Here is a 14,827-nt window from a genome sequence, read left to right on the forward strand (position 1 = left end):
AACCCTTATATAACTCACTGGATTGCCAGTTGGCTCGCAGACAGGACCCATGAAGTCAGAATCGGATAGACCATCTCCACCAAGAGACAGGTCATCAGTGGGGTAACCCTAGACATTGTGCTGGACATTCTCCTATTTGGCATCTACTTCTCAGAAATCAAGGTTAATGTTAGAAATCACTGGTTCATCAAGTTTGCAGATGACTGTAAATTAGGAGCTACTATAGATCTCCCCAAAGACACAAACATATTGCAAATGTGTTTAACACAGACAAATGGCTGATGCCAAATCAATGGCCTAAAACTCAATGCCAAAAAATGCATTATGATGCCCATTGGGAAACTGTCAATGCAAGTTAATTTTTCGATCGATAAAATGACCTTAAGTATCAACCCAGTAGTAAGGGATCTGGGAAAATATGTAGACAGCTATCTGGCCTTTGACCAACATGTAGCTGAGATAAGAAAATTATTATCTTGTGTTATGTGGCGCTAGGATCCGCCACATAACACAAGCACTCAGGTCACTCCAAGGCAAGTACAAATATGACTCAGTCATTGTCCATGCTGGTGTGAATGACCTGAGACGTACCTCCCTGGACTACATGAAAAGAGACATAGAGGAGCTCTCTGAGCATGTAGCCCAGGCCGGTATGACCCTGACCTTGAGTAGCATCTTACCCTCACCAAGAATGATGCCACAATATGAAGACAAGATGATCAATTTCAACAATTGGCTTAAGTGTTGGTGTCATTCAAAGGGGATACAATGCCTGTCAGCCTGGGATGACATGCTCGACAAGCCACGATGCTTCGCTAGGGACGGCTTGCACTTGTCACCCCTGGGCTTTGGATATTGGCAAAGGCTCTTGCTACCCCATAGTGCCTTTTTAGGCAAGGCTCAAAGACAAACCCACCTCCATAGGTATCACAAGGGATAAGAAACTAAGAGTAATGCTACTCAACGCCAGAAGTCTAAACCTCAAGATGCACTTTTCGAAACTCTCCTTAGCATGGAGAACATCGATATCTGTGCAGTAACAGAAACCTGGTTCAAGGCTCCGAGAGCACCCCAGCACTACCAGGTTATACCTCATACCATGCTTTTCCCCAAAACTTGGACGAACCACAAAAGGAGGGAGTATCAATATTCATCAAAGATACCCACACCTCCAGGTTGGTGGCACAGCACAAAGCATCAGAGACTATCCATGTGCAACTAACTGTGGGTAAAACTGCCTTCCAGTTTATAGCCTGCTACAGACCACCCTCCCAAACACAGGAACCCCACTTGGCCTTCCTGAGAATACTGGAAAATATGAAGGTCTCTCCAAACACCATTATATTGGGCGACTTCAACTACCCAAACATAGACTGGGAGCATTACTCTAGCTCCAACACCCTAGCCCAAAGGTTCCTAGAATTTATAAACTCAAATGCTATGGAACAACTTGTTACCACTCCCACAAGAGGGGAAAACATACTGGACCTGATCATCACCAACATGGGGACACTATGCTCCAGACCAGAAGTGTATCCCTCACTGGTAAGATCAGACCATAAACTAATCTCACTGGATATTCACATCCCGACCCCACCCCTGCCCAGAAAACCACAGTGAAAAACTTCTCTAAAGCAAATTTCACATGCCTCAAAATCGAGGCGAAATCCTTCAAAGCCCCCAGGCCTGTGGAAAATACGTCCCAGACTGCAGAATCCTTTATAAATGCATTCTATGAACACCTTCAGGAATGCATGGCTCATGCAATCCCAAATAAAACCAAGACCCAATCCTCCAAAGGCAGGCGTCCTGTCTGGTGCACTCCAGCCATAAACAAACTATACAATAGAAGGAGGAAGCTACTACATGATAGAGCAAAATCCCAAAAAGGGAAGGCATCTCTGATCAGTATTAGCAAAAAACTACGGGCACTCATAAAATCGTCTAAGGCCAGCTTCGAGAGAAAAATTGCACAGGACACTAAGGATAATCACAAGGCTTTCTTTAGTTATGTTAGGAACCTGGGTGGGAATTCCCAGATATGCTCAGAATTAGTCCAAAATGACAAAAATACACCGAGCCCACAGACATTGCCAACAGCCTAGCTGACAGGTTCAGTGCAAACTTCTCCCCCCTCTCCCCACCAAAAGGGCAAATATCTATCCCAACAGAGTCAGGCCCTGACATCTCAGATGCTCAGGTAAGAGCCACCCTCTCCAAAGCAAAAAACACAGCATCAATGGGACCAGATGGTGTCCCGGGCTGCATCCTACATGAACTCCAAGAAGAGCTAAACCCAAACATAAAACTACTGTTCAATCTTAGCCTTACTACAGGATATGTACCCAAAGAGTGGCGTACAGCAACAGTGGTCCCTCTCCACAAAGGTGGTGCCTCAACGGATCCTGGAAACTATCGCCCCATAGGCCTGACTAGCTTGGTCTGCAAAGCTATGGAAAGGATCATCATGGACCTCATAAATAAAGATATTGGGGACCTACAGACACTGGATCCTACCCAGTTTGGCTTTGTTAAGGGCAGATCCTGCCTCTTAAACCTGGTTGATTTCTTTGAAACAGTCACCAAGGCCATTGACGAGGGAAGGTGGTCCACACAGCCTACCTGGACCTCAAAGCCTTCAATACAATACCCCACTTGGGCATTATAGATAAGCTCACCAGCTTAAATATAAACCCCTATGTCACTAGATGGGTTGTAAACTGGCTCAAGGACAGAACCCACATGGTTAGAATTGCTGGAGCCATGTCAGACTCCAAACCAGTTACAAGTGGCATCCCACAAGGCTCAGTCCTGGGACCTCTCTTGTTCGGTATATATTTCTCGGTACAGGCCAACACAGAAGGACTGTGGCTGACCAAGTTCGCAGATGACTGCAAACTGGGCGCCATAATCAACTCTCCAGCCGACACAAGCATCCTCCAAAAGGGCCTCATAGAAACAGACAACTGGTGCCAGAGCCATGGCCTCAAGCTAACGCCAAAAGTGTATAGTCATCCCTTTGGCAAAAACAAAGTGCCCACAAATTACCACATAGGTGGTAATCCATTAAGTACAGAAGAAGTCATTAGGGACCTGGGGACCCAAGTTGATAGCAATCTCTCATTTGACAACCACATGGCCAAAGTGGTTAGAAAAACATTTTATATAGCCCACCTAATCATGAAGGGATTCACATCTAGATCAGGGAGGTCATCGTGCCTCTTTACTCATCCCTCATCAGGCCCATAATTGAGTACAATGCCCTTTTGGGATGTACCTTACCAGACACCTGCAGCAACTGGAAAGACCCCAAAAGTACCTCACCAAGAGGATCAAAGGGCTCAAACAGATGCCATATGCTGCCCAGTTAAAGAAACTCAGCTCTACTCAGTGGCATACCGCCTGCTCAGAGGCGATCTGTGCCTGACGTATAAAGCCATGTCCAACCCAGAATTAATGGACATGCTGCACCTCAGAAAATCCAAATCCCATCGAGCTACATGCTCGAGACTTGAACCTCAGCACTGAAATAAATAGGACATGCTGGAGGGACAGATTCATAACCCAGAGGCTCCCTTCACTCTGGAATAAAATCCCAGTCCAGGTTAGGCAGAGTCCCACATTGACTCTCTTCAAGAGGAATCTTGATGAGTGGAAGGGAGATCGTAGGTTTACCCCGGCTATCACTTCTGTGTCACTGTTAGACAGAGGCACAGTATACTAACCTCAAAAAAAGGCATAGCAAAATTAATTTAAAATGGGTGGCGAAAGCCAAACACACTCTGGCTATGCTTATAAATGCCCTAGGGCAGATAGCCTAGTATGAACCTATGAACCTATTACATGTTGCCCAACTTATAGGTAAATATATGGCACCCAGGTCCAAGAAAGTTACAGTACCATACTACTCGGACCTTATCAGACCTATCATTGAATATAATGCCCCATTTGGAATATATCTAACTAGACACTTAAAAGTTGGAATGCCCACAAAGGCTGTTTACCAAAATTCAGGTCACGAATACCCTGTGTGAAGATATATGAAGGCTATCAGGCTAGCCAGATAGAATTTTGTAGATAATTCTGTCATTTGTAAATATTAATATAACCCACAGGCTTGTTCTCTTAAATGGAAGAAAATGCTGTTAAATGTGGAAGTACAAAAATGTAACAGTGCACTCTGCTGTAGGAAAGCTGATAAGTCAAGCATTGTGTAATTCTTTGATATCAAAACTCGGGGCAGAGATGTCTAAATGAAGGAATTCTTCCTATTGTTTTGAGGCCAGAGTTAATGGCTAAAATTTATATGCATAATTTCTTTTATTGCTCTGGCTTCCTGCCCAGTTGCAAGATCAAAAGGGCTATTAACCTCCGAGTTTCTGTTAGCCTGGGAAAACAGAAAATTGTTAAGAATGATGTAATGTGAAGCAGCGCTGTGTTAGTAATTAAGAAAGAGAGAATCAGAGAGAGCATTTTGTCTTGAGAACATCCAACATCACCAGCACTGTCTTGCTCTATATGTAAATTTATTTTAGAACTGTGTTTTCTCTTAGAAATAGCTAGGAAATAGGAAGATTAGATTAGTGCTTCTGTACTGATGTCAGAACTATTCTACTGTATTATTTTAAGCATGTGCCTGTGATCTCTGAACTCTTGACTAGCACTGTGTAGTAAGAAGTATTGTCTTGTGTTTTTATTATTTATTATTAAATATTTTTAAACATTTCAACTGTGGCTGTTTTGTGTAGAGATAATTTAAGCACTAGAGTACATTGCATGTATATAGTCATACTGTCCAAGTCACTCTAATAAGCTTTGCTGTTCAGTTATACTTAGAATTTGGATAATAATACTGCACAGTAATAATTGAACACCCTTTAAGGGCCTTTTTAGCAGCTGATATTAGTGGGTGGTGGCAGCTGGTACTACCTTTTAGAATGGGCAGAAAGGGGCCACAGCTGGAGAACCTGTGCCAGCCTTCCCGAGGAGTTTCTGTGTGGTTGTATATAACTCTTATCTCAAAGTGTGTGTGTGTCAGCTACTTGGACCAGGACATGAAGCACTGGTTGGACAGAGAGGGTGCTGGAGGTTTTAGCTTGCCCACTATGCTGAGATCTGGACCCCACAGCTGTGCCAGTGGGGAGTCTTATTGGAGATCTGGAGAGAGGGAGAAACCAGTCCTAGACTGTGATCTCTGTGTGCTCTTAAGGGAGATTGTACTTTATTGTGTGTGTATTTGCTATCCTCCCCTATGTGGACGCCCCTCACTGGGGTTAGTGGTGAGGACAGAGGCTCCTTGATTGCTGGGCCAGTGCATGGTCATCACACCCTGTCCTACAATGATTGCCTAAAGGCTCTGTGTCTGTATTCAGGCTTCTACAGGCTGCTGAAAAGACATCTTTGCCTGGCTTACAGGGATTTTTCAGACTTGGCCTTGATGAATCTGTTGCACATGCACATAACCATCAGCAGCAGAAACACTAAATCCATGGATCTGGATTTCGCATTTGAAATAAAATAACATGCTGGAGAGACAGATACGTGTCCCAAGGATCTTTGCAATATGGAATAGGTCCTCCATCCATGTAAAGCAGAGTTCATCCCTGAAGCTATTCAAACAAAACCTTGACAACTGGATGGGAAATCACAAATTTACCCCTGGTCTGTCCCTTATGGACACAGAATGTTAAGTATTATCCTAACAATTTCTGGATCTGTTGCATATGCACATAACCATCAGCACCAAAAACACTAAATCCAGGGATCTGGACTTCACTTGTCACATAAACAGAACATGCTGGACAGACAGATGTGTCTCCCAAGATTCACTGCACTATGAAACAGGCCTTCCATCCACGTAAAAAGCCAATCTGGAGCTATCAAATCATCCTTGGGGCTTGTCCTGTCTGGCTTTAGTGTAGTACCTGGGGAGAGAGGCAGAGGTGGGAAAAGCACACACATGAAGATTGCTCCAATTAAAAAAAGAGCATCCACTTTCCAAGCCCCACCACAACAATTCCTTTTGAATGCAAGGTATTATTTGAATGACAGTGTCCAGATCCTGGCAGTGCTGTGTCCATACATTTTTGAGATACCATTGTAAACTTCCTCATGCAGTTTGGCATTGGGAAGCACCAGAATACAGATGCCATGAACCCTAAGGGGACCATCGCACATTCAGCCAGGACTGATGGACTGATGAGACAATTGATGAAAGTAAAGGGAAAGATCTTTTGTTTGTCCGTCAAAAGGCCATCTGGGATGTACCCCAGGCATCTTAGCACTGCTATCACATATTCCAAATGATGAAGAAGCTCGTCCCTTCCTTGAGCAGAATCATCAGGCAATCCAAATAATAAGGATAGATCTGTATTCCTTTTAGCCTGAGGAAAGCTATCACTGAGCCTGAGCCTCTATTCTTTGCTGGAGGAACGCTGCTGGCTGGCATGCCTTGGCAAGGGCATGGAAATAAAACGTAATTAAACTCCAATTTTCCTTGAAAAAGTGCAACCTTCCCCAGGTGCTGCTGTGACGCTGCTGCTCTGGGCAGCTGAAAAGGTAGGAAGTTGCAGGTGCTTGGCCCGTTTACCTAACCCTGCCCTCAAGACAATACCTTCCTGGAGAGCATCTACCTTACTTCAATTTTTGTGAAAAGGAGATAGTTTTTTTCCAACATGTGAAACTGGCAAACCAAAGCCTAGCTAGGCTAGGGTGGTATAAACTTTCTTTTCCCTCTCCCTCTCCCCAGCCTGGCCTCTTTCTCTGGAGACTGGGTTTTGACAACAGAAGCTTAACACCTTTAAGCCCTTACAACAGTTCTGGGTCTGCCCTAGGAGAGCTCAGGCACCCTGTAATACCCTATCCGGCTTTAACAGCAAAAACATCTTCCACCACATCCAGAACAGGAGGAATAGCCAAAGGCCTATGCTGGGGTAAAAAAAAATTCCTAGCCTTTTTTTGGAATCAGAGAAGTCCTGACCTTCCCACTTAAAATGCCCTCATGGAATGAAGAGTTTTAAGCATATGCTTCTTGGGCAGTTCCTGAAGAACTAGGGGTGACCAACTGAAGCTAAAAAACCTGCCTGCCCTCTGGGAGAAGCCTGAAAAAGAAGGAGAGAGGGCCTAACCACCCTTAGGAAGGAGGGGGGAGTACAGTAGCCTGAGTAGCCCCCTCTGCCTGCCTGAGAGGCCAGAGTTTATCCCTGAAGCTACTCAAACAAAACCTTGACAACTGGATGGGAAATTGTAAATTTATCCCTGGTCTGTCCCTTATGGAGACACAATGCCGATAAGAAAAGTATTATCCTAACCCACCCACTACAAATCCTTAGCTGCCTGCCTACTAATATGCCCCCCCCCCCCCAAATGATACTTGGAACCCAAATGGATTTGAGTGCACAGCTGAGCTTGAAATGGGCCCTAGTGGTTGTTAGCCTAGTAACAGCCTATGGACCTCTGAAAGTACAAATGTGTGCACGTGTGCACTGCATATGTATCAACCCCTTTATCAGCCACAAGCTGGTCTGTAATGGCAAAGCCTACATTTCAAGGACCACTACTTCTCCTCAAGACAGGAAGTATAGGACTATAATGAAGGGAATGCAAGCAGACCTTCATCTTCTGTAGATCACCCAAGAATTGGGCAGTGGGCACTACTACTCTCAAAAGCATCTTAGAATGGATTCACCTGTTTCTTAAATGACCATAGGACTGGCCAAAAAAGACCTTTTCCCAATATGACCTGAAACACAGGCAAATGCAGTTCATAAAAGGAAAAAAATAAATATAGCATTATAAAACTGTATAACCTGTCTGATAACTCCTTTATGTTATTAATGGTCTCGGAGAAGCCAAAGTCTAATCCGGGAAGCAACAGGTCTATGGCAGTGACATACAGTCATATGCATTACATACCATGCATATCTATGGACATATTACAATGCTCTCTACCTCAACTGTATTTAGGAAGAAAGTACAACACATGGAAAAAATGCAAGTGAAAAACTTGCAGACTCTGCTAACAAGTGAAGAGTAGATAAAAAAAAAAAAAAAATTAGAAGCTTTCCCTAGAACAAAATTTTGAGAATCCTGGGAACAGTCATAAGTAATATTATTACAATATCAAGTCTAATGTTTTATTTATTTATTTTACATTTGTTGACCGGGCTAGTCTAACTGGATATATGTCCATTTTCAGTAGAGGCCCGAGGAGAAAAGCTCAGAGACAATAACAAGGACAGAAAAATGAAATATTTATACAAATAATCCACAAGAAATTGTCCCCAAGGAAAAAAGTTAAATACAAGAATAATTACATGAGTAAACAATTGATTGCCAGTAAAAAAAAAAAAAAAAAAAATTTTTAGACAGCCAAAAAAAGAAAAAAAAATAGTTCTAGTTCAGTTTCAGTAAGCATAAAAATAGCATAGTGGGGAGATACAAAAAAGAGAGCAAGAAGTTTAAACATGCCATATATGGATAAGGTAGAGGAGTTTCAGCAAAAGAAGTTTCAGTTATGTACAATATTTTTTTCCCTGGGAATACAGACCCAGATCTAGTACATTCCATTCCACAGTGGCAGGTACAAGTGAGAGTCAATGGGTGACATTAACATCCCAGGTGAGGACTGTTGCTGTAAAAGTGATGTCCTGCACTCTTTTTCACCTAGGATATGTCAAAAAAGGCCAGTTAGGTAAACAAATGACAACTTTTGGGACACAAGAATATGGCTGGCAACCACATCAATGAATATTATTCAGTCAGCACCTGCTGAATGAATTAAACTCTCATGTTTTATGTGAGAGGTACTTTGTCCCCAAACCCCAATGCAGGGAACAGACTCCGACACACCTCCTTACATATAATGCACTCCAAGATTACCAGACCTAGGACTAAGTTAAATAAAGGAGTCAGAGAGTCCCTAATCAATCACATGACCAGACAGCAAGAAAAAACAGTGTTGCACAAGATCCGGTAGTCAATGGACAGTACAGTACACAGTCTTTAGCAAATTCTTCACTTTGGACTTGGTTGTGTACTTCCCTTCTATAATATTTCAGCATTCTGCTTATAGACTCAGAAATTATTTCAAATGTTTAAGATCTAAACGCTTACCATCTACATGCACGTTTCTACACCTATAACCTTATAACAGTTGGCTACTGCCTGATATACTGCCAGTATAAAACTTTTACTGCTCCTCCCTCCCCAAGATTATGTTTGGAAAGTGAATTTCATATGGTTAACAAAAGCAGAGTTCATAAAAATGTAAAAAGTAGTTCCAGGATCCTGTCAGAGACAGCAGCAGTTTGTTATGGGGAAAGACAACAATTTAATGTGCACATTGACAGAATACAACAAATGGTGAGAAATAGAGAAAACACATGCAAATATTTTATATATATATGTGTGTGTGTAACACTTTTATATTAAGCATAAAGATGACAGAGAAGTAAGAAAGGATTATCAAAAAAAAGTTGAAGGTTAGTCTAGCAAGGCATAAGCAACATTCAGGAAATGCATAAAAATTAAATAAATGCAAAATGCAAGACAGGGTAACACATTTGGATAGACTAAAGGACACACTACAGTCATTAGCAGGGAACAGAACAAAGGAAAATTTTACAAAGAAGTTGAAAATTAAAAATAAAATTCATATAAACTACAGAAAGGTAGATTTGGCCATTTAGGTACACTGAAGATATAAGAATGTATGTAAAGATGACAAAATTGTATCTCCCCTTCAAATAACCTTAAAGATTAACAGGAAATGCAGGCACATGATTCAACTTAAGTATTATATACACTGTAAATCACTGAAATGCTGGGCTCTTATTATCTTAGTTTATAATGCGCTACAGCTTGTCCAATGTAAACTTTATTCACTGTAACAGACCAAGGAATTTTAGCTATGACCCGTCTGAAAACAGCAGAATATATCTATATCTATATATATATATATATATATATATATATATATATATATATATATATATATATATATATACATATACACACACACACACAGTTTCAGTGTACTGGGGAGGCATTGTTATTGGGACTTGCTTTGATTGCCTTTTCAAGCAAATCAAATAAAGAACACAAAGTACAGTTGTCTTAGAAAATTACCATAAATCTAGATGTTCAAATAGCATCACCGTTGCATTACTCCTTGCAGTAATGCTCGATGACAATTTCAGATATGAAGATACGACGAACACCTACTCCTAGCCATCAGAAAACAACAAACTGGAAACTAGGATCCCTCCTAAAGGGTAAGGCAGTTCCTCACCAATAACTCCAGAAAAATCATAGCATAAACTTACTTCCATCCCTACTCTATGCCTCACCCATCTTTACAAATCTTAATTTAAACATTAAAAATAAACTAGAGATAGCCTATAACAAAACTGTAACATTTGCAACAACCCTCTATACCACAACTGCATAGCACCAAAAAGCCTTAACTAGCTAGAACTTAAACCACCATCATCTTATTACAGTCCATAAACTCCCCAGAAAAATGCCAAGCTTTAAAATGAATATTACAAACCTATACCACTAATCGAGCCCTATGATCCAGTAAAATAGCTTTTCTATCCATCACAAAATGAACTAACAGCACAGGAGATTCACTATACTCTAAACAGGTAGCACAACTCTGGAACCAAATCCCCCCCCCCCCCAAAAAAAAAAAAAATAAGACAGGGAGACATACTGCATTGGCTTCAAAACGTCACTAAAGAAACACCTACTAAATAAGTGGTTGTACTCATGCATTTCAGAAGTGTAGCTGGGTCAATTAGTGTCCTGAACCCCAAAAAGGGGCACTTTACTGTATTAAGCCGATCACTGTATGATTGCCACATTCCCCCCGCCCCACACACACACAAACACACACAGATCTCTTTTACTGAGGAGCAAAACAAAAAAAGAAATACGTTCCTTCTAGCCAGGTGAGCAGATGCATAACAACCCCTCCCTCCTGCAAAGCCATTCAAGTCCCATTTCTGTGCCCTGCTCAAACCCGTGCAGTGTAATTCTCCAAGTAGTGTTGTCTACACTGAAAAAAAAAAAAAATATATATATATATATATATATATATATATATATATATATATATATATATATATATATATATATATATATATATATATATTTTTTTTTTTAACTAAAACAGTTGCTATAGTTTTTACCATACCTACACTGAGTGCTGCAGTGGTACTGTCTTGCAGCAAAATGCTTGCTACAATATAACATGCCATTGCTACAGTTTAGACCACACACGGAGTGGTCAGGTTTGATCCCAAATTTAATCATCAGTTCTTAAAAGCTGGTATTGCATTAAAGAAAGATCAGGATTGGCTCCCCACACTTTGCACCCAGGGCTGGCCATCACCTTGCCATAGCCACACTACTAACACCCCGCATACTCAACCTAGACTCCACCATCAAAGTTACACTTACCTCTCTGTACCCTAAATTTTACACATGTAACTTTAATATCTTTATCACTAAGAAATCTGACACTATTCTCCCACAATTGTCAGTTACACTGACCTTCTACAGACTACCAGTCCACCCTCAACCTTTCTCTCCTACCAAACTTACATTTCACAGGTAACTACCACTACCTCTATTTTCTTTAATAGAGGTCTATACAAGCTCTCTACCTCATGTACCTAATGCCTCATATAACTAATTGTCCCATTAATTTCTGCCTCCTGCTAAATCCCTTGCTACCCTTCTCTGTACTTTCAACAGACAAAAAACATGACATACTACACTCCATGGTATGTTTGTGTAATTTCTCTGTAACCAACTACCACATGAAAAAAATGTATAGTCCACTGACTGAATGGTATATAATATGTTCTAGATGTATTCAGGTAATTGTGTTCTCATGTAAACTGTATGCATTTTACAAAATGCCATTGTCTGTTTTTTTTTTCTTTGTCTTTAAATGTACATGCCTAATATGTGGAGCTTTTCTCCCAGAGCCTACTTTGAAAATGGAATAAACCCCAGTTGGAACTTCCTGGTAAACAAACAGAAATAAATAAATAATACATCTTGGGAATTCCTGCCTTGTAGAGATCCATGGCCTGACCAAATACCGGAGACTCTCCCTTTTCCTCACAGTCTGGTGGTTGCCCTTCCATCTGACAGCAGGCATTGGTGCTAGAAGAGTTGACCATCTGGCATCTTTAGGTCCTTCTTGCACTTGTTCATAATCATACTTTCTTCATGATATTCAGAATATCCAGAAGCATGAGTTGCCCCAATATTTTCCAAAAGGGTAAATAGGGCGGGGGACCTAAGACCTAACCGGGAGGGGTAGAAAGTTGAGACGGCACCCACCCCAACCCTAGGAGATTAAAGACAAGGAGCAGTAGTGTGGGAGCTGGTACAGAAACAGTGAAGCTACTTGCACATCTATATTTTTGCAAAGTACATAACACAACTGCACTATGTCCTTCGAAATTCACTGTTGTAATACTAACTCTTGGAAAGATTCCTAGAGCTGGGCAGAGTTGGAAAGTTGGTCAGAAGCTGGACCAGGTGAGATTAACCTCTGACGTATGGCTGAGGTGCTAAAATAATGGGCTGGTGAAGGTGTGAAGTTCAAATATCTGCCTCCAAAATGCTGAATGCGGACGCCTTTGTCCTAATCTTATCAGGTGCTGTCTTAACATGGAGTTGGTAGCAAAAAGATGCAATGTGCAATCCATTTTTCATATGGTACGTTTGTTCACTGTTTTTCTTCATCTTCCTTTTGTAAAGCCTACAGACACTAGGGCAGATTTTCTGTAAGATTTTGTTTTATACAGATAGAATGAGTTGCCTGTGCACATTCAGTGAATGCACCCCAACCCCATTTATTTTGGGGACATGGAAAGAAAACAGACAGATTAATGGTTTAGCTAAGAGAAAGCCCACCACTTTGGACACAAAGGTGGGACTGGTACGGAGTGTAACCCTGTCCTTATGGAAGATCATGGAATGTTCTCTACATATCAATGTTTGGAGTTATAAAATATACACAGCAGTAGTTAGGACTACTAGGAGAGCTGTTATTCAGGTGAGCATTTTGATATTAGCTGAAGCAGCAGGCTCAAAGGGAGGGAGGGTAAGTTTTTTCCAAGTACAAACCTGATGTCCCAAGTGGGAGATGGTTCTTTCCTGAGTGCCTAAGTGAGAATTTCTTCAATTAATGGTTTCATGAGCTGGCAGGAGAAGATAAGGATTTCTATAGTTAGGCAAGTAGAGATGACTGATACATATATTTTAATGGAGGCATAAGACTGTTCTTTTCTTACAAAGCTCTAACATAGCTTAGGACTGGGGCAGCTTTGTTGCAGCCATTTTCCTCTGTTAAGGAACAAATGGAAGAAATTAGTCTATTTAGAGGTACAAGATTTCTGGTGGTAGGTCTCCTAGTCAATTTTAGAATGAGTAAGACATCCTCTGAAAGCAAATGTCTAGAAGGGATAGTACAGACACTAGATCATCCAACCTGACATCTTCAATGGGATCAATTGATAGTGCATTCTGGATCCCTATTCTGGATGAGGGGCCCACCTTCAGTGGATGGTTCTTCCTTGGCCATGCCCAGGAAAGGAGAGAAACCGTGCTATCTGGGTCACTGGAAAAGCCACTAGGACCACCTTTGACCTGTTCTCCCTGACTTCTATAGTACCCTGGGGTTTAGGGGGTAAGGAAGTATGGTATACAGAAATAGACCTGTCCAAAGAAAGGAGAAGGCAGCTGTCTGCCATGTGCCGTTCTCTGAAACCAGTGTACAGAATTGTTTGATCTCCTGTTTTGGTGTTAGGTGAAAAGGTATACTTTTGCGCACCCTACTTGTGAATTAAAGGAACAATTCTCACTTAAGCATCCACCTGTTTGGCTCTAGTCTTGTCCTGCTGAAAATGGCTACAAGATTGTTTTCCCAACCTGGTAGTTATTGGGATGGGGGTCAGAACCAACCCTTGTGCCAGTTACAAAATCTGCATGATAATCCCGCATAAGAAGCACGATTGGACGCCTCCTTGTTTGATGTAGCACGTCAGTGTGGTACTGACCATTCTTATGAGAAGGGTACCAGGCTGCCGTTGAGTTTTCAATGCAACCAGTGTGCTTTGACTGCCCCCATCTCATTGACATTGATATAGTTTTGGCAGAATCCACTTTCCCAAGTGCCCCGGACAATCATCTCCCAAGTGTGCCCCCCAGACCAGGTCTGAAGTATCCATTTTAAGAACCTGGGTGCCCACCTCCAGCAGGAAAGGAACTCTCTAGGTGATCCTAAATGGTTATGTCCACCAATGGAGCTCCCTCTTGATGCAGAGCAGAAGAGGAATGATAGCCTGCAGGGAATGTTGATGTTGGCACCAACAACTTTTTAAGTATCACTGTTTCCTCATTTGGAGTCTGGCAAGGGAGGCCATCAGTATGCATGATGCCATGAACCAGAGTACCTTAAAGAACTTCCTGGCTGAAAATATGCCTCATTCTGATATTTCTGGTTTGTACTGTGATAGGAACAAGCTCGATGTGGGGAAGGTAGGCTTTCTGGTCCCTAAAATCCATCTCTACTCCTAAAAATGTTACCCTGGGACAGCATTCGAGGTGGAATTTTCAAAGAATGAGGGAGGAGTCCACCTAAGAGAAGTAACCCATGTTGAACTGGAGGGATGTCTGCATCTCTTTCATAGATGAACTCTGAATAAGGCAGTTATACAGATATGGGTAAATGTGGACATCCCTTACCTTAGAGAAGCAGTGAATAAACTAAAAGCAAAGACAAAACTGGTAGTGAGAATGT

This window comes from Protopterus annectens, chromosome 11.part0, assembly GCF_019279795.1.
Source record: "Protopterus annectens isolate FY-2018-M chromosome 11.part0, PAN1.0, whole genome shotgun sequence".
Taxonomy (NCBI): domain Eukaryota; kingdom Metazoa; phylum Chordata; order Ceratodontiformes; family Protopteridae; genus Protopterus; species Protopterus annectens.